This window comes from Crinia signifera, chromosome 11 (genome assembly GCF_055691185.1).
Source record: "Crinia signifera chromosome 11, ASM5569118v1, whole genome shotgun sequence".
NCBI classification, from domain to species: domain Eukaryota; kingdom Metazoa; phylum Chordata; class Amphibia; order Anura; family Myobatrachidae; genus Crinia; species Crinia signifera.
Genome location: NC_139227.1, coordinates 96,209,914 through 96,234,982, shown reverse-complemented (window position 1 = coordinate 96,234,982; position 25,069 = coordinate 96,209,914). Strand labels below are relative to the sequence as shown.

Below are 25,069 nucleotides of genomic sequence, written 5' to 3'. Positions count from 1 at the left end.
CAGATGTAACATCTGCAGAGATTTGGGCAAGTTATTTTTTTTCTGTGCAGGGTAAATACTGGCTGCTTTATTCTTACACTGCAATATAGATTTCAGTTTGAAGTAAAACCCCATCCAAATCTAACTCTCTCTGCACAAGTTACATCTTCCACAATTGCAGCGCACATGGTATTGTCCATTTGAAAGGAATTTGCCCTTGCGAGTGAACCAGAATAACCCCCAGTGTTCACAATCTGACATCTCCCTCTCATAAGATTCTGACCTAGATGTAAAGTAAAAAAGAGCAAGTAACTGTGCTCCGGGGTAACACCATGCTGCATTGCAGTGGGGCAGATGTGAGTGTCCACCTGGGTAACACCACCACAGATGTATCATGTGCAGATAGAGTTAGATTTGCCTGGGGGGTGTCCAAATTCAGATCTAAATTGCAGTGCAATAATAAAACTGTCAAGAATTTATGGAATGTCTCAATAAAAAAGGCCCATTGTTCTGTATTTGAGCTTCCAGTGGTTAATTTAACACTATAGAAAATAAATGAGCAGAAGCCGAAGGTCGGGATAACTCCTGTCCTGGTTGCCCCCATGTGATCTGATCTTGCAACCTGTTACATTGCAGTCCTGCCAGTCGGCAGCTGGCATCAGCATTTGGGTCATCTCAGAAGAACTTGACCATTCAAAGTACTGTAATTGTTCTCCATCTGCCCACAGCCAATCACGTGCAGGGCGTGAGTATATAAGCAGGGGGTCTGTAACCTAATTAATGGGGTCTTACTCTACACATTTACCCACCTGCCTGTGATTCCCTCCATGGCTGCATTGGCGGACTATAGCCCCATAAACACTAGAGCAGGGGTGGATGACCTTTGACTATGGAGCCGCATGTGTCTCATTACTTAATGACATGTGGGTCCTGTGCCAGTTGCACTGCTGCATGCCTCCTCTGACTGGTGCACTACTCCACTCTGTGCCAGCTTCTGCACCCGTGGCACAGTCAGAGGAGTCAATGCCTCCTCTGACTGTGCACTGCACTCTGTGCCAACTCCTGCACCCGTGGCACTGCCGCTTGCCTCATCTGACTGTGCACTACACCGCTCTGCACCGGGTCCCACACCCATGGCACTACTACGCACTGTGCCAGCTTCTGCACCCGTGACACTGCCGCTCACTTCCTGTGACTGTGCGCTACTTTGCTATGTAAGCGATGTGATGTCATGACGTCGCGCTGTGGATAAAACATGCTGTAACGAGCTTCATGAAGCGGGAACAGAGACCGCAAGGGGGTTAGAGGCTGGGTGCGGCTGGACAGCAAAGCGGGTGCGGCAGAAGGTCATACATCTACAAATGTCATTCCGAAGGCGCAAACAAAAAATAGGTGTGGCCATGTTCATTTTCTGCATGGAATCGGCTCTTATCTTACCATAACATATACAGGATATAGTGAAAGATATTGCTCAGAAAGGGCTTTCTTATACGGCCTACACATATGCCGATATTAAGGCATTTTCTAAGCGACTTTGCTTAGTTTTGCAAAGTCGCTTAGAAAATGCCCCTACATCGGTGTGTGTGTGGGGGCTATATCGACAGCAATGCGCGCACCCGCGCATCGCTGCCGCTGGCCAATATTGATGAGCAGTGTCCATCAATCTCGGCATCGGCAGTGTTCTCCCACCGGAGAACACTGGCGCTGTCTGCTCGCTTAGCACACAGAGCTGACAGCTTGCTCTGTGTGTGGGCTGTCAGCTCTGTGTGTGGGCTGTCAGCTCTGTGTGCTATGCGATAGCGGCGCAGCACAGTCCGACCTAGCATAGCTAGGTAGCCCTGCACACATCGCTATGTGTGTAGGGCCTATAAGTGTTATTGTTCACTATATCATCTAGTGTGTGCACGCAGTATCGTTAATGATGCACGCTCGTTAACGATGATTGATGTCCACTGAACATGCAGGTCAACTTGGCTGTATAGCCAAAGACCAGCATGTGTAACAGGTCTTGGTGATGTTACTGAATGATACGGCAGCCGATATCGCTTAATGTGTACGCACAATACCGGCCACCAATGGCAGAGGATAATTTAGTTAACTACAGTATATCAGCATTGGCCAGGTCGGCAAGTGTGTAGGGGGAGGGGGGGGGGCTCTACACTCTGCTGTGTGCTGGGGTGCAGTGTACACAAAGAGGTGCTTAAAGTACTATTTTGGGGGGACTTTATTTCAAGGGTTCGTGGCCACACCCCTGTGACCTCCAGATAAATACCTGGGCCCGGCCAGGCTTTGTACTGCCCTGCTGGGCCTAGAAAGTGGAGGAGACCCGCGGACAGCTCTGCAAAATGCAGCTGTCCTTTGCAATGCTAAATCTCACATGTTAGTACATAATGCCATTAGTAACATTGGAATGTTTGTAAAATACCTGGTCCTGCCAGAATATACTTTTCTCAACCAATGTGTACATTATCTCTACATAAAAACAAGACTTCCTTCCATACAGATAATATATACTGCCTGAGAATCCGCCTCATTAATGTAGAGTCCCATTGCCGAGTCTCTCCGGGTTCTGACAGAGCAGAATCCTTCTGGATGGTCAGGAGTTTGAGCATTATCTGTACTTTGTCTGTGGCGTACATTAGCGCAGAGCCATGCAGGCCGGTTTCTAGAAGCAGGTCCTTTGTCTGCCTGTGACTGCGTGTATTGGGGGAGACAGCCGCATACTGCTTGTGAATTGCAAATATGAAAGGAATAATTAATTGCATAATTTGACACAATCTAAATGCCAGTTGCATTTTTTCTTTTCTTTTTTTTTCGGAGTTCTGCGCATCCAGAGAGAAATGTCAAGTGTCATATTTTGTTTAAAAGTCCAAAACAGCTTTTTTTTGTGGTATTAAAGTAAAAGTGGAAGGTTAATGATAAGTCTGAATTGCTTATTCAGCTCATTGATTATAAAAGTTTCCAGCCTATCCTGTCAAACTGTCGACAAGGAAATGTCTGCAAAAAGCCAATTAAGTGCACACAAAAACTTTTTTGTTTACCGAATCCTATCACGAGTTTTGGTTTAATTATCCATTAATCACCATCAAATTTTTACAGTGTTCTTCCTTCTACTTTAAAGCACCTGTTGCCTACATTTAATGGAGGCTGACATTCATTGTCAAGGCCATAGATGTCCAACATGTAACAATGGGCCTTATTCTAGTTCACTCTTAGAGGCAAATTCCTTCTTAGCTGGACAAAACCATGTGCACTGCAGGTGGGGCAGATGTAACATGTGCAGAGAGAATTCGATTTTGGTGGGGTTTTTCTTCAGAGTGAGATCTCTATTGCAGTGCAAAAATAAAGCAGTCAGTATTTTCCCTGCAAGAAAAAATAACTCACCGAAAGCTAAATATCTCTGCACATGTTACATCTGCCCCCATGCAGTGCACATGGTTTTGTCCAGCTAGTAAGGAATTTGCCTCTAAGAGTGAACTAGAATAAGGGCCCACTGACCTTAAGGGGAAACAACTGTTCAATGGATCAAATTCTACACTTTTCTTATAAAAAGTAAGATGACTTACCTGTGTAGAAGTGTAAGAGGATGTGGGGCAACAGCAAAAAGGTCGACAAACAAGAAGGTCGACAAACAAGAAGGTCAACATGCAAAAGGGTCGACATGCAAAAAAGATTGACGCCCAAAAGGGTCGACACAAGCATTATATCGACATAGGGAAAGTCGACAGTCAAAAGGACGACATGGGGTTTTAAAACAAATTTGGTTTAAAATGTCAACACAGTCAACATAGACACTAATACGTAGCACGGCGTCCCCTCGCATGGCTCGATACGCTCGGCACACTGTTTTATTCTCGCACCACGCCCTAGTGGATAGTAGGGCATGAAATACCGCCTGTCCGCACATGTTGGCTCCGTAAAAAGTGAAAAAACTGATGTCGAACTTTTTACTCTCCAACTTCCCCATGTCGACATAATGTGTGTGTCAACCTTTTTGCATGTCGACCTTTCTGCACGTAGACCTTCTTGTTTGTCGACCTAAAGGTTGTCAACCTTTTTGGTGTCTACACGTTGTCCGGATATCGTGTAAGATTGTCTCAAGTGAAATGGGGATTGTCTCATAGCCATTATCCAGGGTTGGTGACTCACTGAGGATATAACGGACCAATCAATAGGCCTGATTTAGCACTGGTTGCAAAAGTGTGGAAAGCGCTTCCTACCATACTTGATTAGAGAGTGTTTCCCTACTCCCTGGCTAGCACCATCTTTCCAGTGATATCTGGAAAGACAACGCTGGCCACTAGAGCACAAATATCACCAGGAAGATGGCACCATTGATTACTTTGTGCATGTTGACCTTTTGGTGTTGACCTATGGCCTATTGACCTAGATGTCGATACTTTGATCCACCTGCACCAATTGTAAAGAGCTGCTAAATATACAATGTTACTGTTACTGACATAACAACTCTCCAGTAAATCAGGAAGGGTCATCAGAAATGAAACACTGCTCCTGATTGGTGGGCCTCCAAGATTTTCATTCTGTACTTTAATAGATGTCCCCAAAAAACTCTCCAAACAAAAATTGCTACAAATCATGGCCCCAGCCACATTCCCTCGTCTTTCCAAACAGATGATGGGATTTGGGTGGTTTATCTGGCTGACCATGCACAGGGAAAAATGTATCTGATATAATGGGAAGTTTCATCTGTGCGGGCAACACTAGTTATTGAATGCGAATAATTATTAACTGATCTCAATAAGGACATGACTGAAGGACAATCACAGAAGAAACATTTTCCTTAAATTCAAATGAAACTGGTGGATCCATTAATCTGACCAATAGATTTCACGCAGCAAAGAGCCAAAGGTCATTGAGATATAATTAACTAAAGCGGCATGTATTCTGCAAGAACGCAAATGAAGTTCATATAGTAATGTTACTTCATGTACTAATAATGAGTAGCGCAGGTGGAGGTGGAGGTGGGGTACTGTATGTGTAGCAAATACAGTATAACCAGAGAATGTATCTGAAAAGACAGATAGTATAATGGTGATGATTCTATTGGACTATTTACCTGCTGTAACATCACCTATACAAAGTCTTTCTGCACAAACAAATCAATAGAACAAGTCATCAGCCCGTCAAAATTACGTAGCTGCTGGGGCCTATGGCTCGGTCAGGCTGAAGGGTGTAGGTCAGGCATGTCCAAACTATGGCCCTCCTGCAGTTGTGAAACTACAAGTCCCATCATGCCTTGTCACATTTTTGCTGATGGGGAATGCTAAAACTATGGCAAGGCATGCTGGGATGTGTAGGTCCACAACAGCTGGAGGGCCACAGTTTGTACATGCCTGGTGTAGGTGTAGGGGTGTGTGTGTGTACGAGTCTGTCTATGTGTGCGTACTCGAACAGAGCCCCGTTAGGCGCCATCTAGTGACCACAGGCACACCATAAAGGGGAAGAGCATTATTAGCTTTTTATAATGAAGATTTGTTAAACTGATTACACACTATAATGTATATTGTGCAATATATTGTTCCGATACAGATCAAAGTGATATATCATACACCATAATAGTAGTGTGTACCCCTGATCCATCATCCAGGCCATTATTCTTTAATCCCATTACATGTACTGGGGTGTGGTTACAGACAGCATTAAATTGTACAGTAGACTATATGGTGTATAATATATGTACACACACACACACAACATGCACGTTTATGTGATACTGTATATCATTGGGTGCTGGACCAACAGTCGGGATCCCGACAGTCATTTACCCGACGTCGGGATCCTGACTGTCAAAAGGCAGACAGAAAGGTGCCCGACGGCCACCCGCTATTTTCCCTCGTGGGGGTCCATGACCCTCATAGAAGGAGAATAGAATAGGTGGCAAGCATACTGAGTCATCGAGGGTTTTGCTGCGCTCACCATGCTATCTTAGTCCAGGCAGTCGGGATCCCAACGTCGGGCTAATGACTGTCCGGAACCATATACCACACCCATATCATTACATTGCATCAATGGAGAGCAGCATTGTAAATAATATACGGTAAGGAACCTCTAAGAACAGTGTTAGTTTACCTTTAAACCCACTTTTAAAACCACTATATAGGCCCGTTACGTTGTATCAGAAGCAGTGACACAAATGTGAAATAACAATATTTTCCTGCGGCAAATCCTCCGACAGACCAAGCACACAATAGGACACATGATTGCCACTTTCCTCGTGTGATTGTTACTCTGTTTCAGAAAATAATTGAAGTGCTCATCTTTTCTGATGTTTGCCGCTATTTGATACTCTATAAAGCGGCTTCACGCTGCTTGTGTAAAGATCAGCTACATTCAAATGAACACTATTAATGAGCAGATGAAAGTCCTTATTCTTCCCAATAGCAGTATGAAAGGACGAGAAAGGATGTGCAATTTCCTTTACAGGAAACAGACATGGTGTATGTACTTCATGCTGGGTATATTTATGTCATCTTCTTTCTCCCTTTTACACAAGATTAGATCTGTTATTTTGTTTATATTCAAATCTGGCCTGAAAGGAATGGTTTTATTTCTGTCCAAGGTCTTGAAATGTTTTTTATTGCCGACCTGTCAATGCCGACGGTTCCTGCAGCCTTTAATCAATGATCAGATTTAACCAAGCAATGTCTTACTATCAGGAGGTGGTCACTGTATACAATTGTTAGATTCCGCATCTTTACAAAGATGTTGTATGAAGAAATTGTAAATTTTGCCCATTAAAGTTGATAGAACCAGAATTGTGGGTACAAAGTGGGTGCTAATCTTAAAAGGGGGTCCTGGATAGGCTGGCGGAGGGTTAGGATTTTGGCTGTGGGGAGGGAGGGGGAGGAAAGGTACAGTAAGTATACTTAAGCTGGCCATACTACGGATCGATTGTCAGATTGGGCTGGTTGGAACAAAATCCTGGTAATGGATCAGAGCAAATGAAAGTTGACCATTTGCTTTGAATTGCTGGAAAACTGCTGAAAACTGTCATTCAGATATTACCAGGTGTTTGTTCCAACTAGGGTGGCCAATCCCGGGATCGGCGAGATCCCGGGATTTGGCCACAAAACACCATCCTGGCGGGATCCCGGGATTTCGGGATCAGACTGCGCATGCGCAGTCTATTGCCGGGCAGCGTCTGAGCGGGTGCTCGGACTCTGCCCGGCTTCTCCCGTCCTTGGCAGTGTGACTTTGCGCAGCGTGATGACGTCACAGGTTGGTGTCAGCATCACCAGTCATCCATATGAATCCCGTATTAAACAAATCTAAATTTAAAGGGCTTAGGAAATCTAATTTTGTGTGGTAATAAATTCTTTATCGAGCAAGGTGCTATTCACATTCAGTCATCTGGCTATTGTATAACATTAACAAATCAACATGTATGTTGCTTCCTTCATGCAAGGTTGCACATAAGCATCTGTCTTGAATGTGAGAGAAGCAAATAAATTCCACTTAATCGACAATCATCCAAAAGTCTTTATAGTTTTTATTGCACGTTAAGTCATGTGTGCCTTCTGTGCAGAATTGCCCCAACATAAATCCATCCACGAATGATTGGAATCAATGATGAATACAAAATATAATGGTTCTTGATTAAACAGGCAACTGAGTCTTCCTCCATAAGTTCTAGATCACACAAGGTTTAAAGCGGCAGGAAACCACAAAAGGAAAACATTAAAGAGCGCTGAGCAAGAAACAGGTGACAAAAGCAACAGTACAAAGGGACTGCAAATTCTGTCCTTATCCAAAATTATCATGTGATAATGAACTACTGTAACTAAGCTTTTGAGTTATGTCATTTGCTACTGTATATTATGACACAAGCCGCTGCTGCCTCATTGCATGTCTCCTGATACAACCAGGACATTGCGCATTACGAACATAGGGTCCGACAATACCACTGGTTGATAGCCAGTCAGGACGCCTAAGAAAGATGGTTGCAGGTGCTAGGTGCAGGTGACCAGGTCACCCCAGGGCTCATGGAGCCTCTGATCACTGAGAGTGGGACTACTGCGGCTGCATTTATTTGTTTAACCTTGAGTCCCTTTTTCAGAGGCTGCACTGACTGGTGGAACTCCCTGTTAAAAGAGATCCAGGAAAGCTCCTCCAGGCTGGTTATACTGTAGTTTATATGTTTGCGTAAGTTGCTGGTCCGTGTACCAGGGTCCTGTTCTTTGTGCCTGTCCTGTGGATACTTTGTCCATATAGAGTATCCATCTAGCCAACTACACACCGGGTTTCACCTGTATTGTTAAGGCCTTAAAAATTACCTGCATTAACATTTCATGTATTCTTACTTTGTATATTATTACAGACCAAAATATGTAAAAAAAAAAAACGCTACTACTAGAGGTATAAGTCCTGGTGGCATCCTAAGGACCGGTGTGTACAGCTATTACTAAGGTATCAACAGGCAGGAGACTCTCTCACTTACTCTAGGGGTCTTACACAATTTTCTGCAGTTTCCTAACAAATGATACAAAATATTTTTTGTTTCAATATATGGAGTATTGTGCTCAAGGGATATAATATATTCCAGTTACCAGATACTGAATGAAATATGAGCGTTTCTTTAAAAATAGCTAAAATCATGTAACATTATTGTTATTATTATTATTATTATTATTATTATTATTATTATTATTATTATTATTATTAACTATTATTTACTTGGCACCACTGTACTGTATCTAAAATACACTAAAGAAGATAACAAATATGGTTTCCTAAATGTATCGGTCATTTGCTGTATAGGACTCTTGCTGCATTTATATACCTCACCAAACAGTGGATTCGCTCTCAGTTATGGGGACATATTGCACATATATACAATACTGCTTGATGCGATACAGATGCTCAAGATTCATTAGGCAATCTAACATCATCAGTCAATATCCATGGGAAGAGATTAATAGGTAGAGTGGATTACCGTTCCACAGTGATAGTTCCATTACCGGAGAGTAATCTCATTGAGCCAATGGGAATAGTACAGTCTGTCTGCACTCACTGAATGGGTTAAACAACACTAATGAGATACGATCAACCATAAATCATACCCGAGATTCTGCAGCTATAAACATCCAGGTTCTAAGTCAGGAAATACTGCTCCTGCAGATCCCTGGCCACAGTGGAGACTGATGGGAATATTCCAGAGTGTGTGGGAAAGAGATCCACTCTCCACCTGCACTGCTGTACACATGTCGCTAACATGATGGACCTCATGGCTACAGCACTGTATTCTCCAATGTCCTGCCATTGTACAATATTAACATTCTAACTATTTAACAGCAACTGAATCATTAGCTCTGAAAGAAGAGGAACTAAGTAAAGTCTTAGAAGATAAACATATGTATGTGCATTATCCCCTAATTACAATGCAAATATTTAAACACACACACACATATATATATATATATATATATATATATATATATATATATATATATATATATATATATAACCATTGCTCATACATAGGGCTGCTCTGAAAAGCATCAGGCCTGGTGGATGGTAAAATTTACTTTTTTCACTGCTCATCTCAGATTATCTTCTGGGTTCTCATCATTCATTGCTCATTGAAGATTACTCTGCCAGGTTCTCATTTTACATTGCTCATTGTAGATTACTTTTTGGGTTCTCATCTTTCATTGCTCATTGTAGATTACTATTACAAGTTCCCAGTTTACACTGCAGGTTACTCTTCTTCAGGTTCTAATCTTTCATCTCTTATTGTAGATTACTCTTTGGGTTCTCATCTTTCATTGCTCATCGTAGATAACTCTTCGGGTTCTCATCTTTCATTGCTCATCGTAGATGACTCTTCGGGTTCTCATCTTTCATTGCTCATTGTAGATCACTCTTCGGGTTCTCACCTTTCATTGCTCATTGTAGGTTAATCTACAATGAGCAATGAAAGATGAGAACCCGAAGAGTCATCTACAATGAACAATGAAAGATGAGAACCCAAAGAGTACTCTTCTCCAGGTTCTAATCTTTCATTTCTCCTTGTAGATTACTCTTTGGGTTCTCATCTTTCATTGCTCATCGTAGATTACTCTTCGGGTTCTCATCTTCCATAGCACATTGTCGATTACTCTTCGGGTTCTCATCTTTTATTGCTCATTGTAGATTGCTCTTCGGGTTCTCATCTTTCATTGCTCATCGTAGATTACTCTTCGGGTTCTCATCTTTCATTGCTCATTGTAGATTACTCTTCGGTTCTCATCTTCCATTGCTCACTGTAGATTACTCTTCGGGTTCTCATCTTCCATTGCTCATTGTCGATTACTCTTCGGGTTCTCATCTTTCATTGCTCATTGTTGATTACTCTTCGGGTTCTCATCTTTTATTGCTCATTGTCGATTACTCTTCGGTATCTCATCTTTCATTGCTCATTGTCGATTACTCTTCGGGTTCTCATCTTTTATTGGTCATTGTAGATTACTCTTCGGGTTCTCATCTTTCATTGCTCATCGTAGATTACTCTTCGGGTTCTCATCTTTCATTGCTCATCGTAGATTACTCTTCGGGTTCTCATCTTTCATTGCTCATCGTATATTAATCTTCGGGTTCTCATCTTTTATTATGATTGTAGATTACTGTTCCAAGATCTCATATTATATTGCTCTTTGCAGATTATTTTTCCATGTTCTCATTTTGCTCTTACAGCTTATACTTATACTGTTCATGCACTCATGTGCGGCTAGGCTACATTGAGTACCAGTATCTGAAGATGGCATTAGCAGTCAGGATAAATCCCTGAAAAGCTAAACTACTTGATTGGTAAAATTGGCCATGACAGCCAGCACCACTGAGAATAGTGGAGTATGCACTATCCTGTGTCTCTTAGTCCAGTATTTCAAGCATTCGGCTCTTGGTAAATACTGTAGCAGCGATACATAAAGTCATCTAAACATGCTGAAAAGGCCATTAGGATTCACTATTAGAGAGTGGTTGTGAAGGAGAGTTGGAAATAATAACTGAAGAGATTGATGGTGGGAAATGAACTGGAAAGTATTGAGAAATGATTTACATGGCAGACAAATGGCAGATAGAATCTGTTCTGTCCTGGTTCCTTGTCATGCTGCAGAGAAGGCACACCATGTGCAGTGTTCCCATTACAGGATTGCATTACAGGCAGAGTGTAGGGTGCTGTAGATTGTGCTAGACACACTCGCTCTATTGGACGGCCAATCCCTAGCCATTCAAATGTATTTCCTCATCTGCCAATAAGACTTTTGATCTCCCTCTCTCCCCTACTATAAATTCTTCCATTGGGTCTACGGTTGGTATTCCACATAAAAAGGGCGGTCACCCAGATCCTGGATGAGGTCACATCTTGTTTTTCCATTGCATTCTGTGAAATCATTGTGTCATGGCCTGCAGGGGGCAAGGGGGGGGGGGAGGTTCTCCTGCAAGTATATGAGGAGGAAAACTATACAATTGGAATTACAGTCAGACTCACATTTCCAATTTTGTAACCTGAAAGAGTAACCAGATGTTTTCAAATCATTTTATGTCAAACGATTTTCCCATCAGTGTTTGAGTATACGGACTGCTACGCCGATCGCCGTCCTATTTATGCTATTACGAGAAGCAGTGTCAGCATTATCCCAGCACCACGCCAGGAGGGATTTATAACACATTAATGTAATAATCATTTCACATCAAATGCTTCAATGACCAATATGTAACTCACCCAGTACTAAACTACTCTCCAGCAGATGCCGACTGGTACCTCATATCAAAATGATTTTATTTACCCTGATAACAACTAAACGTAAATCTAATACATGAAGTCATTATCACTGTATGCAGCAGTAAAATTGATCATCAATGTACGTATAATAGGTCCGAGGTTGCTGGGGTGTCGGGAGGATGGACGATATTGAATGTTTGTTTTAAAGCGGCAATCATTTACAGGGGAAACCAACCTGGATTCGCTTTGTAAATGATTTCTGCTTTAAACAAATATCTGAGATTGTCCGTCATCCTTCAGACGCTAATACGTATATCCCACAGTCAAATAATTATATACTGTAGCAGGCTCTTCCACCGCACCAGAATTATATATCAGAATAGAATATCATTATTCAGCCTCATATATACAAGATAAAGGCTCCGCCACCATAGAAGCCTCATAATGTCAACAGGAGGTGCTCCAAGCCCAAAAGTGCACATAAGGCAACATCTCCTCCGCATCCTCACCAGCACGGCTAATCTTTGCAGGTTCGCCGGTGCTTGCCAGTGAAAGGGATCTGGCGTGCGCCGGCCAAGGATGAAGCCTGCTACATCTGTATCTGGTGAAATGGAGTCTCTGGCCTCCAGATTAGAGACTAAAAGCCATACATTATTTGTTCATCAGCGTCTGTGCACATCAGTCACATAGGGGGAAATGTACAAATATAGCAGTCCTATCTCACATGGGATGTTGCTATGGGATGTTGCTATCAGAATCTACTTCTTATTTATGTATCTAGTAGATAGAATCTGATTGGTTGCCCATAGCAATATTCCATGTAAAATTTAACTGCCATCTTAGTAAATTTCCACCATGGTAGGTGGCTGAGTTCCACCTACCACTAGCAAACCACCACAGCCATCACAGTACCACCACAAGGAGTTTTGTTCCAGGCTACAAGCCACGGCTCTGCATCAGCGTTAAACCCTTGTTGAGTCTCATAGACCTCCGCTCGGCCAGAACATCCCACCCAGACATTATACATCCAGATCAAAATACTTGATGTGCACTCACCTGATATGTTGCGTAGATGAATGTACTCAAGACTCAGGAGATGCCCACTTGCCCCACATCGCACATTAGGGATGTTCCATCTTGGACTGCACCCCTGCCATGGAAGACAAAACACTTGTGTCAGGATCGGATGTTAGTTTCAGTCTTGATTTATATTACAGTACATAAGTGATGCTCAACTCTTATTAAACTTATCTAGATTTATCTGTTTAAAGATTGAGTTGTGATATTTTGAAGTGAGCCATTATTAGGTAAAAAGTCTAAAGACTATGGAGTATATGTACTAAGCCATCCTCTTGTAAATGGGGTGTATTCACTGTGGCCAGCGAGGGTGTTAAACAGCGGGGATTGCCGAAAACAAACAATCTTCGCTGTTTAACCCCCGTGCCAGTCGCTCACCCTGCATTTAGCCATGAGCCTAGCTGTTTCCCACTTGCCAGGGCTGGATAAAGGTCTGTGGGGGCCGTGGACAGCAACAGGTCTATGCCCCCTCCGGACGGAGGCAGCCAACCCCCCCCCAGACAGAGGCAGGTCAGCCCCCTGAACAGAGGCAGCACCTCCCCCTCCCCTGGTACCTGCCCAGTGCGGGGATCTGGGCAGCGGAGTCCATGCAGCGCTGGGCAGCCAGCATGGTCCGTGTGGCGGATAGGTAGTCAGAGGCAGGGTCCCTGCGGCAGAGATGTGTATGGGCCCCGGGGCGACCGCCCCTGCCGCCCTGTGTATAATCCACCACTGACCCTCCATGTGGCAGGGGGTCAGTTGAATACTGACCCTGCTCGCAGAAAACATTGAATAGACCCCAATGGCTCTGACTGAGAGATTTAGTCACTTATGATCGTGGCCTGTATTAATTTTGCTCGACGGGATTCTATGTCCCGCCTGCTGATTGGAGAAAAGGGGGCGTGTCCACATAAACGGCTTCGGATTGTCAAGATTCGGCCGTGACATTTCACGGCCATAATCAACAAAACAGGCCCGACAGCTTTCAAAGTCAGACCCATTCTGTCGTTCTGCCTCTTCAAAGCTGTTGGGCAAGACAGCATTGAATTGGGCCCGCCACTATTTCCCCCGTCGGATTAGTGTCGGGGATTGAATACCCCCCTTAATTAGGCAGGAATAGGCCTAATTCAGAAAGTTCACAAAATGACAAAATGCCCTGGGCCAACCAGCACAGGGCAAAGGTGTCCCTCTAGCTGGGCCCTTCATGCAATGCAAACACAAAATCTTGCTCTAGTTCAACTGCTCAATTATACAGTGAATAATAACTCTGCAACCAAAATGGTCCGGACATGCCTGCAACACTCGATCACCACACCGACGCTGTGCCCCAACGCTCCTTAGACCGTGGTCAAATCTTTCACAATGCTGCCACAGTTTAAGGCGAGATCTTGATTTGGAATTTTTGCAGATTTAGGATTTGGCATTGCTGATATTAAAGGGCTAGATGAGGATGGCTCCATTTGTACTTTGCATGTTTTTATACTGCGGATGCTTTCAGGATGAGAGCATCCGCAGTGTTGTGTTCCAGGCTTGCGATGTGCTTGCAATTTGAGCTAATTTGCCTTCTACATCCCCAAAGTCCGGCCTTTGAGCAATAATAGGTACTCTTTACCTAGCACGGTGCCCACGATTTTGATCGTGGGCATCGCAGGTAAAAAAATCGCGGGCATCGCGGGCATTGAATGCACTAAAAATCGGGTGCGACGCGACCGACGCGATGCCCGCGATTTCCCATAGGGAACAATGTTAAATGTCTCAATTGACCCGATTTTTCCATAGGAAACAATGTTAAATGTCCCACAGAGGCCAAATAGCCACCCTGAAGTGTGAAATGGCCCCCACAATTGTTAACGCCACCCCACGATCAACGCGTCCTAAGACCTTTTCATACCCCCACTATCCACGTCGGCGTGGAGTTGAGAATAGAATAGTGTGGCGAGCGCAGCGAGCCACCGAGCCCGAAGCGTGGCGAGCGCAGCGAGCCCCGCGAGGGGACGCGGATACCTTCACAGGTAAGCGCGTCCCTTCGCGGGCTTCACAGGTATCCGCGTCCGCTCGCCACGCTTCGGGCTCGGTGGCTCGCTGCGCTCGCCACACTATTCTATTCTCAACTCCACGCCGACGTGGATAGTGGGGGTATGAAAAGGTCGTATGACGCGTACCGCTGCGCTCGCCACGCTTCAGGTTCACGTTGATCGTGGGGTAGCGTTAACAATTGTGGGGGCCATTTCACACTTCAGGGTGCCTATTTGGCCTCTGTGGGCCATTTAACATTGTTTCCTATGGAAAAATCGGGTCAATTGAGGCATTGAACAAGAAAATCGGGTCAATTGAGACATTTAACATTGTTCCCTATGGGAAATCGCGGGCATCGCGTCGGTCGCGTCGCACCCGATTTTTTAGTGCATTCAATGCGATGGCCGCGATGGGCGCCGTGATAAGTAAAGAGTACCCAATAATGTAATTAAATGGATCTGTGCAAAACTTGTTTTACCAGAAGCTCATCGCTGTTGGGGATAGAGAACTGTGGTGCAGCAGGCTGTGATTGTTCTGTTAAAATCAAAGTACATGGGGCCTGATTCAAAACTCGCTCAAATTTGACTGCGAGTAGATAGCCACTACCCAGAGACAGTGAAAATCCGCCCTGTGCAAATCTGTACATGAATTGCAAATATTTCGCTATTGCTATCCTGTCACAAATTCATACACAGACACAGTTTCTGAACCATCCGATGATTTCCCAGTCTGTGCAACTCTGACCCTTCCACCACTCTGCGACAGAGACTGGCTCTGACATCACACACCATCCCTGATAACACCTGCACACACACTTCAGGTTACATTACATCAGGGCAATAACTAATACCCTCACACTTGCCAGCACTTGCAAGTCGGGTACAAAATACTGGGTGCGACCCGGCTTGCAAGCGCTTTCACACTAGCCGCCCAACCAGCATAAAGCCGGGCGGGTGACGTACCGAGTTTGGGAACCATGGGAGTAGAGCATGCAAATCAGGGGTGTTCCATTCAGAGATAGACACACAATAGTTTGTGCTGCATAACTTGAATCTTTATTGTGAGTCCACCTGTGCTTAGAATGGGGGTCAGAAGTGGCTTTGTCTGATTGACCTTTTGTTGTCCAGTGCCCCCACAGAACTTAATCCAGCCCTTCTGACCCCCATTCCAAGCACAGGTGGACTCACAATAAAGATACAAGTTATGCAGCACAAACTATCGTGTGTATATCACTGAATGGACCACCCCTGATTTTCATGCTCTACTCCCATGGTTCCCAAACTCGGTACTTAGGATTCTACCTGGTTCATGTTTTCCAGATCACCTGTGGATTTAAAAAATATGACCGTTGGTAACACACAGTGCACCTGCCAGATGACCTGGAAAACCTGGACTGTTAGTACTCTTTGCGGTGTGAATTTTGGAACCACAATCTAGCCCAAGGCTAGTTAGTCAAATATTATAACTGCATCCTATTGGCTGAATAAAAAGCATGATAGTAGTTTTCACCTGTACAAAACCTTTCACAAGTGTCTTGTTCTGTAGGTTGCATTATTTGTCTCATTATTCGGGTTCTATTAAGCACAAGATTTGTAATATTACAGTTAGTACCATATATTGGAACATTAGGACTTTCCCAGGAACCTAGTGCCGCAGCTCCTGATTTGTACAACTGTGTTTGAAAAAAAAAAAAAACAATAGAATTTAAAAATGTCAAATTTAAAACGCTTCCCATATTAGACAGCCTGGGCTTTTTACAGTTACAATTGGGCTACCAGACGTCCCGCTACCTTAAAGACCAGACAGCCCCCATCTTTCCCTCCAAGAAACTACAAGCTCCTTGTTGAAAAGTCCAGAGGTTCTTCCTGGGCCCCCTTGGGTTGTGGGAGACAATGTAATTAACAAGTGTGAGCTGCCCGATAAAGGAAAAAGGGGTTCCACTATGACACCCATTGCTGCCCCCTAAATACCGGTTTAGTTTCATAGGCTCAGAAATCCCCACAGGTGTCTTTATGTCTCATAATGCAAAGTTGTGTAACCAAGCTTGGCTAATGTCTTCCCTTTACTCTAATGACCTGTAGTTAGAGGTACAGTAATTACAGACACAAATCCTCTTTTGTGATTACTCGCTGTTTTATAATGTCAAGTGCAAATTATAAAAATCACTTTTCCACCTGAACGAGTCTATGGATTCCCTCATCCTTCATGACAGAGGGGAGGGAAGAGCATTACGGTGGGGCTGCTCGCAGTAACATACGATGAGTGTTACCGCAGGCTGCCACAAACAAGAGCCGCAAAGTATTTGCAGAGAAATGGGAATATAATCTATCACACTGTAATTGTGCAAAGAGAGAATAATATTAATTACTGTTCTTTCTGGTGGATCTCTGAGAACCTGCTGCTCCTCTCTTCTTTTATTTTTTTATTTGACTGGTAGAACACTTCAGTGACGTCTAATCCCTTTACTGCTATTGAGAGGAAGCAGATCTCAAGGTTGTTTGGTAATGAATAAAAGGCGAAGCTACTGTACCAGCATCCTCAGCGCTTCAGCTGGGACTTTCGCATTTGTAAAATAAAAGAGGATTATACTGAAGAAAAAAAAAAACAACATGCAGAAAAAGGGTCTATGAATAAACCAGGGGCGGAACAGTGACTCTCCGGGCCTCATAGCAAAATCTGGGTGATGACGGTATATCGGTGAGGGTCAGAGGCGGTTGGCAGTATTGGATTGCTGCCATATGGTGTTTGAAAAGGTTGTCAGGAAGGAACAACTGGGGCAGCGGCGTCGCAAAATTGGCACCTGTTCTGGCAAAGGTGCCAGTCCCAGCATTTCTGTTTCTGTGTGCAGTGAGCATAGATGCAAGTAAGACGACCACCTTACTGCAGCTGAGCCAATCACTGTGCTCCACTTTGCAAGTAATGCTAAGTACACACTATAGCAGGGGTGGGCACTAAGCGGCCCACCAGATGTTGATGAACTACACATCCCAGAATGCCTTGACTTAGTTTTGCTATTTGGCCATGCTGAAACTGATGCAAGGCATGCTGGGATGTGTAGTTCAGCAGCAGCTGGAGGGCCACTTATTGCCCACCCCTGCACTATAGTGATTCCTGCGGTGCAGTGGGAGAACGATACAGTGCATAAACATGATATCGGTCTGACGTCACGGTGTTGGGGCAGGGTCGTTAACCCATGGCCATGCACATCTGCAATGATGTTGATGGTACACACAATATGCACACATTAATAATGATATCAGTGTTGTCCATATCGTTCATGATAGATCGCCCAGTGTATACCCAGCATACAGTAAGTCTTCTTTGAGCAAGGATTTTGCAATAGGATGGCAGAATGCGGCTACAATGATGTCATCATGATCGCTAATACACTGATGACACAGAGACTAGAATCTGCACATATTGTATATTTACAGTGCCAAGGCATATGCCAGCCACTGCATGCATGCCCGCTGCTGGCATTACTGTATTCTGGCCCAGTTTTGCATATTGTAGGCAAACATAACTAGGCAGGGTGGCATGTACACCTCTGTGACTGTAAATTGTAGGACGGATTATGCCCACTTCAGCTATTGTAAAATCTCTCTCTACTATCACAGCCGACGGTTCTCCCAGCAAGTATTTATTTCCCCATCTGCAGATATGTTATGTCAGAGAATCTGCTACAGTAAGTGGATTGAATCGGGCCCAAGACCACACGTGGGCGGCATATGCGCCAGAGCTAATAATATACATGGCAGCATATGGCACATAAACAGATGCAATATGCACGACTAAGGAAGCCGGAACCAGTTTCCTGTACGTGATGAGACAGAGCGGAACGCGGTGCAGATTCCGGGGTTTGTTTGGGGAGCTCCTGTCTGTTGCCTGAGCAGAGGGATTACAGGTGCATTATGGGATGAGTCGTTATAGTGACTGCAATGGATTTGCCTGTAAATATAAAGATAATGGGTGACAAATGATGACAGGCAAAAATGTGATTTATGCGATTTTTAGGCACTTTTTCCTGAATTCGCATATTAAATGAGATGCGAAAAACAGCCAAAAAACGTGTTTCTTGCTGCAAAATCACACATTCTGAAGGAGCGATTTTAAGGAACGCCGGAACTCGCATCCAGATGTTTTCCCATTGAAAACTATACAAATCGCATATTTAATTAATTCAGAAAAATGTGTATCAAAATCGCCACACATGCAGTCCATGCCATTTTTTAAATGGCGTGGGGTCCCCCCTCCTGAGCATAACCAGCCCCGGGCTCATTGAGCCGGACCTGGTTCCAAAAATTCGGGGTACAAAAAGCATAGGAGTCCCCCGTATTTCTGAAACATGCCCCGGTTTCTTGGACCCGTCATGGTACCAAAAATGCTGGGGACAAAAAATATGGGGGTCCCCCGCATTTTGAAACCAGCACCAGGTTTCAACAGCCCGCAGTGTCATGCCACAGCCAGGGGACACTTTTTACATAAGGTCCTCCAGCCGAACCATGAGCACCATGGCTGGTCAGCCTTGGACGGGGAGTGGGGACCCCCCAATAAAGGGCAACCCTTCCCAGGCTTCACCCGTCCAGGGCTGAAGCCCGGGGCTGTCACCGGCATCCCAGGGCTTTGGACGCTCTCACACTCATTCATAACATTGCTTTATACAGGTGAACTACAAGTGCCAGCAGGCCTCCCCGCATGCTGGGACTTGGTGAACCACAAGTCCCAGCATGCGGGGCATTAAGTAAAAGTTAAACTTTATTACACACACACAAACACACACCTCACTTTTACACCAGTATACTTAACAACCCAAGGTCCAGCACTGCCCTCCCTCCTCCAGAGCCAGCTCACCCTGCACTGACAGCGGGGTGAGCCGGCTTTTTCCGGCACTGCTAACAGCTTCTATAGCGCTGTCCCAGGCAGTCGTGCAAGTAGAATTTTTTTCTTAGTGGTACTGATAGTGCACGCCGAAGCCGCGCACCAAAAATGTGGGCGGGGTCATCACGTGTCATGAGGGGGTGCGGTCGCACAAAACTAGGGGAGTGGCTATATGATATTAGGGGCATGGTCACATTATGCCACACACCGTAATGCTTATTACACATTATGCTACCCAGCGCAATGCCCATTACACATTATATCACACCTTAATGTCCTTTTACACATAATGCCCTACATCAGTGACGGAAATTCCGGAGACAACGGAGTCGGTTGCCACCGGGCGTTTGAACTTAAGGGGGCACACGATCATCTCCATTGCCTCCAGTGCCCCAGTCACTTACATCAGAAGCTCTGCAGCGACAGGACGCGGAGTGGCGGCATGGTAGGAGTTGATCGAGTAGTAGGATTCGGCAGTCAGGAGGCGGGGGCACTGTCTGAGTGACACTGCTGGCAAACTCCGCCTCCTGACAGAGAAAGTCCTGCTGTATGTGCCCGTCTCCCACTTAAACAACCCCAGCTCCTTCATCCGCGCTGTCGCTGCTCAGGTTGAGAATGGAAGAGAGGCTAGCGGTTGTGCCTCGGCGGTGACAGATTGCTTACAGTAAGGCACACACCAGGATCACTTTTCAGTGTGTGGCGGTTTGTGTGTTTGGCTGTGTATGTGTGCGCATATGTGGCTTTGAGTGTGTGGGAAGTGTTTGTCTGTGCATATGTGGCTGTGTGTGTGTGTGTGTGTGTTTATATGGATGTGTGTGTGTGTGTGTATATGAGGCTGTGTATGTGGATTTGCGTATGTTCATATGTGGCCATGTGATCCTTAATTTGGCCAGACTGCAATGGTGTTGGTGTTGAAAGAAGAAGGGGCACCATTGTTATTTCGCCTCCGGGCCGCTGGTTTGAACTTACGCCACTGCCCTACATTAAATGCAATTATACACATCTCACTTTATTAATGCCCTAGATAACACCCTTTACACCTATGCAAAAGCCCCCACATTGTTGCATAAGCAACCGCTTCCCCTCGCCTCTGCTGGGAGACAAGTGCAATCAAGTGGCTCCAGATTTTCTACCAGATCTCCTTATATATCTCTCTTCTGTGGCTGTCTCCCATTACCCATCTATAGTTCTACCTCTCAATGACATTTTTACCATAAAACATTATCTCAGTGACCCCATCACATTTCACTCACTGACATCCACAGTACACATTGACCCCATCATTGCCCCCTAGCAGCATTCACTGTCCAACTGCACTAAATGACCCCCTTACAGCACTTACTGTATTGCTTTTTCAGTGATTCCCTACCTCACTGACCCAGTCACAGCTTATATGCTGCCCACCATATCACACACTGCTCTTCCCCCTATAAGGACTGAAAACCTCAAAGCACTTGCTGACCCCCCTAGCACTTCCCGCTTCAATGTCAACCTTACAGCACTCCCTTTTCCTGCACTGTCCAACTCACTGCATCCCTGATCCCCTTCAAATTCCATTTCATAGCCCTCCGACTGTCCCCTTCCCTGTCCACCACAAAGCACGTACCTGGTGGTCCCTTCACTGTCTGCCTCAAATCACTTGACTCTTCCCGTAGCTGCTGCAGTGCACCGCGTCTCTGGTAGCCGCCCGGGCATTTCAAATGCAGTGCTGACTCATTAGCCAATCAGAGCTGGCGGCCTGGCAGCCAATCAGAGCGGCTGCTGGGCTGCAAGCATTGAATGGGCTCATGAGCCGGCGCACCGCACTTGAAATGGTCCTGCTGCCGCTGAAAGCACAGTAGTTAAATGCAGGAGCTGCAGGGGATCCCAGTATCCCATGATGTCACCCTTCGGGTGCGGGTCGCAACCCCCTAGTCAGCGCCTCACAGATGGTACCAGAAAATTGATTTAAAAAAAAAAGGTCCTTAATGACAGCAGGGGGCACAAGGTGGTACGGTGTACCTGCAACATATTTCTTAAAGGTACACCGTACCACACCGTACCCCCTTATTTGCAGCACTGGTCCCAGGGCTACAGAAGCTGCTAGCGTGGTTGGCTTATGCGTCTCCGTGGAGACGCATAGCTCAGCCAATCAGGCTCAGCCTCATGTAAAAAGTGTCCCCTGGCTGTGGCATGACCCCTACAATTTTTGTCTCCCATATTTTTGGAACCAGGTCCGGCTCAATGAGCCCGGGGCTGGGTATGCGCAGGAGGGGGGACCTCACGCCATTTTTTTTTAACACAAATTTGCATGTTTCCTCAAACTTGCACATTTTCATGACTAAAAATCGCCAATTATCGCACTTAATCGCACTTTTTTTCCCCGGAATACGCAGATCATTAAATATGCGAATTTGCGGCAAAAAAATGCGATTTTAATAAGTGCGATAATGGGCGACTTTAAAAAGTTACTAAAACTCTCATCCTATTAAATGTCACCCAATTTATCAATAATCACATATGCAATAATAGCGCCAAAGATCACATTGCAGAATGCGGTCATACCGCACCAATGTAGGGAGCGGCAAACTAGAGGTCCCTGCTGTGTCGCTGGGATTGGATTGCGCACAGGGCCTGATTCAGAAATGCTCGCTTGGCTGCGTATATTTGCTGCCCCACCGAACGTGAACAATCCAGGCAGTGACTTATTGCACCCAGCTTTGGTTAGAAGTGATGACAGCAATAGCACCAATAAGACGGGCATGACCATTCCAGCGATCTGATATCTTCTAGAATATTCACCCTAGCGCGTGGAACACAGGAGTACCGCGCCTCGCTGCATCACGTGTGACACGTTAACCTTTACAGAGATTTATCCTGTCAAATCATCGCACAATGGAAAGTCATATTGTGAACTTCCACCATCAAACAAACAGCATCCTGCGTACTGCTCGCTGCAATCATGTAACACCAGCGTCTTACAAACATCTCAGCGTTCTATTGCTGGCGAGATATCCACTTTGTCATGTAAAGTCAGGACTACTTCCAGCCCATCTATCTAACATGACAGATGTATGCTGTAGAACAGAAATACAATCATACTGAGAAACAAACACTCCGGTAAATCTAATATAAGGCGGGTGTAAGACACATAGCTATGCTGTATCTGCAGATCTGACGGAGGGCTCTTATTGGGTATATTCTCACCCCTCATGCTCCAACAAAGTCACCTTTTATCTTAAACATTGGACAGTTTTATCCGATGAGTTGTGTATACGTCTGATGTTTGTTGATCGGGCATGCCTGCATTTTCCCTGCGGCTTCCATAAAATGCTTGGGCCTGTCCCCTAACGCTCCACCGCTGCCACCTTACCACTCCCATTGCATTGCTGCCACCCCCCATCGGAAATTAAACTGTGATCGATTTTCGGTTTTGCATTGGTGTTCGCGCACGCACTCTGCCAGATTGCAATTTTAACAGTTGTCCCTATTGGGGGTATAAATTGTAGCGTAATGTATGTCGCTCTCTCTCTATGTGTATATATATATATATATATATATATATATATATATATATATATATATATAGACAGTAGTAGCGGACCGGCACTCCTCCCTTGAAAGTATTCTGCTGTCGTGCCTTCCGATACAAGTAACTACGTTAGAGGAAGAAATGGCGGCACTGGCAGTCTTGTTGAGGAAAATCAATGTATTTAATTCACATCACAGCAACCAAACGTGCATAGGTGTCCGACGTTTCGGGGTGGTATCCCCGTTTTCTGCACCTTGAAAACGGGGATACCACCCCGAAACGTCGGACACCTATGCACGTTTGGTTGCTGTGATGTGAATTAAATACATTGATTTTCCTCAACAAGACTGCCAGTGCCGCCATTTCTTCCTCTAACGTATATATATATATATATATATATATATATATATATATATACAGTTGCAGTCAGTCCGGCACTCGACCACAAAGAGTCCAACAACCTGGGTGCCCTCCGGAAGATGGATATGGGTGACGGTAGCTAGCAAGCAGCGGCACTCAGCAGGATTTGTGATGGTGGCAAAAGGTTTTTATTCCAACGTTTCGAGGCTCCAAAATATAAAGGGGCTATTTTGGAGCCTCGAAACTTTGGAATAAAAACCTTTTGCCACCATCACAAATACTGCTGAGTGCCGCTGCTTGCTAGCTACCGTCACCTATATATATATATATATATATATATATATATATATATATATATATATATATATATATATATATATAGCTAGCAGGGTCAGCCTGGCACTCGTCCCTCTTGGAGCAACTGCCGTCGGTGCCTTCCCGGAGGGCTGTATAGAGAACGACTGTAGACAGAGGCGGCACTCAGCGGGCTTAGTGAAAAATCTTTATAGGATAACTCCAACGTTTCGGAGCAAACGTGCTCCTTTTTCAAGGTGAAAAAGGAGCACGTTTGCTCCGAAACGTTGGAGTTATCCTATAAAGATTTTTCACTAAGCCCGCTGCGTGCCGCCTCTGTCTACAGTCGTTCTCTATATATATATATATATATATATATATATATATATATATATATATATATATATATATATATATATATATATATATATTTATTTATTTATTTATTTATTTATATTATTATTCACACACACCCTCCTGAATATATTAGCATTTTCACTGCCATAACATATAGCTGTACAGTAATAGTTTCTAGTCCTGCATGCTTGCTTGTGAGTCCGTCAGCACATTCCTGACGCATTTCTCGGTCATGCCATGGGAGTTATATGCACAGCACAGCAATTATACTCTTAATCTCATTCCATTTGTGATTAGCCATTGGGCAGCTGTGCCTCATATGCATGAAGCCTCTGATTGTCACGCTGCCCCTCAAGCAATATACAGTTTGCAACGGATTAATCCTTATGTAACACCCCAGGTTGTAGATGCGCTGAATCTTATATGCCTGTTTGAGCAAAAATACCATTCAGGCCTTTTTGTTGCACGTTTTGCTGTATGGGAATCAGAGTAATGCGTTACATTGCTAGAGAACGGGGACGGTTGTCCAGCTGGCTACATAAGAAAGACCTTATTCATTTTCTCAGATTATACCATGCACATCTTACACCAGATTAAAGATCCCGATACATAGATTTGCAGAATTATATTGGTGCTGTAATTGGTTGCTTTGTTTCAGAGTTATATGGCAAAAGTCCACCTGACATTTACAATGCATCACCATTGTGCTCTGGAATATGTGACCGTTGGTGAGCTCTTCCTGTGCATCTGCCGTTTGACCTGGAACATGTGACCTCCTGGATGGCCTGGAAACTGTGCTTGTTGGCTTAGTAGCATTGCATCCCTTCTCTGACAGCGTATACACATTTGTTTTGGTTTTTTAACCCTAGAAAAATGACGGTGGTCAAACTCATCCG

The 25,069-nt window shown here is 44.6% G+C and overlaps 1 protein-coding gene across 5 annotated transcripts in view; it reads right to left on the bottom strand.

Moving 5' to 3' along the window:
- LRRC4C (leucine rich repeat containing 4C) overlaps positions 1-25,069 on the bottom strand; it is a 641,462-nt gene that overhangs the window by 344,918 nt on the left and 271,475 nt on the right. For all 5 annotated transcript variants that reach the window (XM_083163824.1, XM_083163825.1, XM_083163823.1 and 2 more), the window contains one exon: positions 12,758-12,851. The gene's annotated coding sequence lies outside the window, so the exon portion shown is untranslated. The remainder of the gene's footprint in view (positions 1-12,757; positions 12,852-25,069) is intronic.